Raw genomic sequence first — 6,228 nt, forward strand, 5'->3', positions numbered from 1 at the left:
AACGAGATGGATGTTTAACCATTTCGCATCCAGCTTGACCTTGATATGCCTTATCTCAAAGCAGAACATGCACACACTCATTTTTAGGATGTGCTTTGCACACCCTTGTAGGAAGCAAGCTGTAGTGACATGTGACATTCCTGCATTGGTGCTGCCATTCCTGTGGGAGTTGCATTGCCACAAGCAATGCAGCTTTTTGCTTCACTCTCTGTTCTTACAAGGACAGCCAGAGGGTCTCCTGGTTTCCACTTCAATGGTGACACAGAGCATGACACTCAGCCTACGCTGTGGGCAGTTCAGCTGCAGCTGTTTTGAGACACTTGGGGGTAAAGTTTCAGGGTTGTCAGCTTCCACACTTTGCTGAGCTCCCTGTCCTCTTTCCTAGAGGTCTGTTCTTGAAACTCTGGCCTTCCTGGTTGCAGAGAAAAGCCTGAAAACATGGAATCTTACAGTATTTTGAGGTGTGACTCCTGACTTTTTGCCAAGAAGGGCATATACTATTGCCTCCTTTCAACTTCCCTTTGCCTCTTTGCATGCAGCCGCACCTGCAGATGTTCAGGGAGGAGTGCCTGCACGCATCCACCCTAAAAGCAGCTTCTGTGTATGCAAAAGTCAGCACCCGCCTGCACAGGTGTCACTATTCCCCACGGGCGGGTGCAGAGGTTCTGCTTGACAGGGCCACATGTGTATAAGCAGTTGCCCCTTTGAGCAAACTAGTCTCTGCATATCACACTTTAGCAAAGTAGCACAGCTTCTTCCATGTGTTCCATGCTCAGCAAATTTCTTAAAGTAGTTTTATAGAGGTAGATATACAGATGTCTATCTCAGACTTTTTTTCCACTTGTCCTATTTGACCTTCGCAGTTACATCACACTGAGCTCAGAGACCAGAGCTCAGTTTAACTCAGTTTCTAATGGCTGCTGCTGAGAGTGCTCAGCTCACAGAATAAGAACCAGCCCAAAAAACTGACCAGGGCAGAAGGGCTTAGAAGTGCCTGTCCTCATTACACTGGTCCTCCTCAGTTTCCTCTGGGATTTGGAGGATGCATGGCCTTGTACCATAAGTGAACTGGCAGGCCAGGCAAGGACAAAGCCACTCTACCCTGTAGCCCACTCCCAGAAGAACGTCCCTCCTGACTGGACAGAATGTCAGGATCATGTATCAACACAACCCAAAACCATTGTAACTTAAATTCATCTTATGACAGATTTTTAAAAGATGTACCAACAAAAATGTCAAGGAGTTCTGTCATTTTTCTTCAAAGATAGCAAAAGAGGTTTGATCCTTCTCCAAATCAAAAGGTGAGAGTCCTGTTACCCCAATAGAATCCCATCCTGGGACTCTGCTGGCAGAAGACCTTCTGCAAGCTGGCAACAAAGTTTTTTATATCAAGAAGACCACCCAAAACATCCTTGTTGCTTTCAGAGCACTACAGAGGGAGCACAGATCATCGTTTTTCTTTAAACTCCCAGGATAATTTCATCAAAAAATTACATTAGATGATGAGACCAACACCATGACAGCCCCAGGGGAATCTTCCCAGAATGGCCTCAGCCACCTTCAGCACAAAGTTGCCCAAAGAAATCATCACTCCAGATACCTTTAATAACAATGCCTATGACTCAGACAGCTCTTAGCAGCAAATGTGGAAGGTAGCTGAGCATCATTACCCCATACAGATGGGGAAAACCAGACCCACTGGGCTAAGTGATTTGCCTGCAGCCCCGCAGCACCTGGCAGACCTCAGAGCAGGAACTAGGGCCAGGGCCATGCTGTGCTAATTCACAGCAGAGAGCCAGTGTATCCCCCCCTGCTTCAGAGGGGTTACATCCCCCTTGCTCCTCTGCATGCATGAGGTGAGTGTGACCCCACAAACTGTTTTGCCTGGAGACAGGATGAAACATAAATTTAACTGCATATTTTTGCTATTAAATCTGTTCCACCAGCCTAGTCCCACTATATTAGTATACATGAATACAAAGCCAAATAGAATGTTAAAAATTAAAGTGTAAGTGGCTGAACTCAGTAAAGCCAATAGTTGCATTCAATACAGTAGCGTATTTGTGATTACGTATTTTTGCTAGACACGTTTTGAAGATAACATCTTATTTGTACAATGAATGGTTAGGCTAATCAGTGCAAGGGTTTAAATAGTCTTAAGTGCATTAGCATAATCACTCATGAAGCACATGTAGTTTATAAATGAATTAACAGCTACAAATTAAAGACGAAGTGTCTGCTTTTTTAAAGCATCTGCCCAATTTTAAGGGAAAAAAAGGGAAGTTCAGCATTCTGATTTTCAAACACTCTCAGTTCGTGCACTGTGGAAATGCTTCCACCCTCCACTCTTCAACCTGCCCAGCCCACCACGGGGCTCCCAAGGGCAGCTCAGATGAGGTAGGACTCCATACACGAACGAAACTTTGCAGTCCTCAGTCCTCAACTCTCACCAGTTCTACCTCACTCAAATTCAAGATTTTTTTATGTTATGATGTGTTGGGGTTAAACTGTTTTAGGTTTTTAAAGTGCTTGTACCTTCCCAGAATTTAGAAAATATGTATTTTTATAAATAGGATGATTTTACAGACCTATTGAGTCTGAATTGAGAAGGATGTATGGTTCCCACTCTGTGTTCCCTCATTCCTGCACCTCTTTCACATGCATTAATCAAAGGAGGGTGACTTCTTCACTGCTCCCTAAGTTCAGACATACCTCAGCCAACCTGACTGCCCATTTCTCTCGGAGTTGAGAAAGACAGGTACCTCCTTAAGCCTATACTGGAGAAATCCCACCTGAAAAGAACCCCTGCAGCACCATATCACAGCCTCCATCGAACATACTAAGGTGCACATATGATGGAGGTACAGATGCTTCATTTCCTGGAATAGAAACTGAACGGGTAGGATTCTTGCAAAAAAGTGACATAGAAAGGGGAATAAGAAATGGTTACTGAGAACAAGGGACACAAAATAGAAATGAGGAGACAGAATCAAAGTGAGGAGAGGTTCTTCTCAGCAGAACTGGTAGTTAAATGGAGGAGTTCCTTGCCAAAGGACATTGTGAATAGTACATAGTTTCAAGGTGTAGTTACACAAATTAACTAGACAGACATCCATTTCAGTACTAAACACAGGCTTCTGTGGCTTAGGAAGGTAGGAAATTTATAAGGAAATATTCCTGGGTTTGCCTTGTATACCCTTCCCTAGGCATCTGTTTGACCACTGTCAAAAGACAGAGCTGGAACAGCTGTTTTATGTTCTCATATTGATTCCTGTAGCATGGCACAAGTGAAAGTTAAGAAATACATTTTCCAAAAGGCAAAGCACGGGGGAACATTTTACCCCAAGTGGATAGCCTGTTCCCCTCACCTCTTGCACAACATCACTTGAACAAGCTCATTCACCTCCCGTTCCTTTACAACCATCCCACCCACAAAACACACCAGCAGTGGGTGCATTGGGGCTGTGGTAAACATCTCTTGATCCCTCACTGCCCAGCCCAGCCTGCACACAGCCCTCATGGAGGAGACCAAGAGGTTCATTAGTCCTTCTCATGCTACAGTTTCATTGTGGACAATTGTCAGCTACTATGTGTAGAGCAAAAATGTAGCAAACATATATATCTTTTGGCTATACTAGTACTACTTTTTCTTTTTTTCCCCTATGGAAAAAGATACCACTAGAGTATACTTAGCCCTTCACACACACCAAGTTTTCAAAGGCAAACTTGCCTTTTATTTTGGATGGATTTTTTTTTTTTTTAATCTTTCTGACTGACTGGAAACCACTATGAAGTAGTAATCAGGTGCCTTGCACTAGAAGTCCAACCTTCTGGCTTGACTCCCTAGTAAATGTACTGCTATTTTCATCTTAAACTAAGGGCAGCCCAGTCACCACTCACACTGAGAAGTATTAAAAATACTTCCCTCAGTTCTCAGAAAGAGAATAATCTAAACTCTGAAACTAACTGAACTGAAAAAAAAAAAAAAAAAAAAAAAAAGAGGAAGCCTAAGCGTGAAGAGCTATTATTATGTCTTCTCACATTTTGCTGTAGCTAAAAGCATGAGTTGTATATATAACTAATGCACCACCCACCCAAGCAAAAATACTTGCTTGAAAAAGTAAAGGCACGCCTGTCAGAACTCATCCTCTTCCATTCAGTCTCCATTGTATATTTTTGTGCCTATGACAAATTAGCCCACTACTTCTCAGGTGACTCTGGCATTCCAAATTTGAACACAGGACATGCTCAAGTAAAATCACCTAGTAACTTCACTAGCAGACTGAACTCATAGGGCAGCTAGTACTCAGCAAAGCAAAACTGAAATGTGAAGGTAATGGGGTGAAAGTTTGAGGCCTGCCCTCCACTTGCACTCACTCACACATTAATGTTTCCATCCTGGCAGCCATAAACACTGTTTACCATCAAACACCTGCAACAGATTTCCAATACTCTCATGCTTGCAGTGTAGGTTAGCATGTAATCTGTTTTGAATGCTAGTACGCAACAGAAACCTGAGATTGCCCTGGAGGGTTACAGTTTGTAGGTGGAGCTACCTGGTCATATCTTTCTTCGTTTTCTCATTTCTGTCTTTCTCCTTCAAAATTCTAAGTGTTCTTCTCAGTGTCAGCACCGATTTAACATTCATTTGTTTCATTAAGTATAGCTAACATCTACATCAGCCTAAGCTGTAGTCATTTTCTGGTTTACACAGGCCAACTTTCAGCCAGTGAAGAGGAACACAGAAAGATACACAGAGACTCAGTCAGTAAAGCAGAGTCTTTTGCAATTTTAGCTCTAGAACTAGGCTTACAAATATAGAGTGGAAACCAAAGTGATTTTACTTTATTTTTGCAGGGAAAGATACCAGCACAGTCTGTGACCAGGTATGCTTTTGGAAGGCAGAGGGGACAGGTTCTTGAAATTTCTTTAAATTATAAAGCAAGGTTGAGAAATTCTAGACAAGACTCCAGACACTCAAAATATTTAGCAATTTTACTAGTGGTTTTACAAGGATATTCCAGTAGATTTTGGGCCTCTGCTCTATACCATTACTAATATCAGGATAAAGAACAGGTCTTCTCACTAGTTCTGCTGCTTTCAGAATCTCAAAACAAACTCAAGTTCAACATAGTTGGCCCAGCTCTTAACTTTCATGCAAAAGAAAATTATTATCCTGTAACATAACGTCCAGGGAAAACCATAATGTCATGCATTACTCCTGGACTAGGTCATCTCCTTAATTATCATATCTTTCTCCATCATGCCCTTATGACACACCCTAATTCCTCCTTAACAATGCACAACAGAAACCTGGGTACAGTGGGGTGAGAAGGAATTCAATAATTTCTAGGGTAACTGTTCCTCCAGTACATTGGATACATAGGGCAATGCTGCATGGGCTCCAAGGGAGAATTTTCATAAGTATCTGAGATGTACAATTTGGGAGCAAGATGCTCCAGCAAGAACCATTATGTACATATTTTGCAGCTTGTGGCTGAGGTCAGCATTAACATGTTGACATACAGTAACTGCTGGTATGCAAGAACCGAATAAGATATTCCAGAAGATCTCTTCTAAGATGAAGTATTTGAGTCTTCTCTCTAAGCACTGTAAGGTAAATTGCATTCAGGTATTTCTGAAGTTCATAAAGTTCAAAGCCATTCCAAGCTGGGTTACAAGCAGTGATGGATTTGATGATACAGTAGAAGAAAATCCTAGTCTAAGACTTGTGTTTGATCTGAAACAACAGACTGCTCAGTGTGGGAGAAGTCCTGGGTATTATTCCCTGTGCATAGTTTTGCCATACAGAGCCTATGTTTTCTAGGCTTAGGGTGCTCAGGAAGGCCTATGTGATACTGAGCCCTTCTGAAAAGTGGGGTATAGTTTATCTATGCTGATTTTTCTATGTTTGTTATAAGTTTAAGGCTTTTAAATCAAGCAAATGTGTCTAGAGATTGCAATGGGTGTGTGTTTGAGAAATCCAAAAATAAAATAATGTAATGCAGCCAAATACTTAATTACCAACATGTGCATCTGTTGTCAAACCATACGCTAAGTGAGTGGCACTGCTCATTAGTTCTGCTTTCAGGAGCTACCAGGCATTCGTGTCATCACTACCAAGAGTCTTCTGAGTCTGAATCATCTCCGGAAAGGACAGATTCTGTCACTCATGCAGTCGCTGCTAACAAGACTGCTGATGGCGTAGCAGGTGTTTCCTCCACTTCT

This window comes from Myiozetetes cayanensis, unplaced genomic scaffold (genome assembly GCF_022539395.1).
Source record: "Myiozetetes cayanensis isolate MyiCay16 unplaced genomic scaffold, myiCay2020 scf2-11, whole genome shotgun sequence".
NCBI classification, from domain to species: domain Eukaryota; kingdom Metazoa; phylum Chordata; class Aves; order Passeriformes; family Tyrannidae; genus Myiozetetes; species Myiozetetes cayanensis.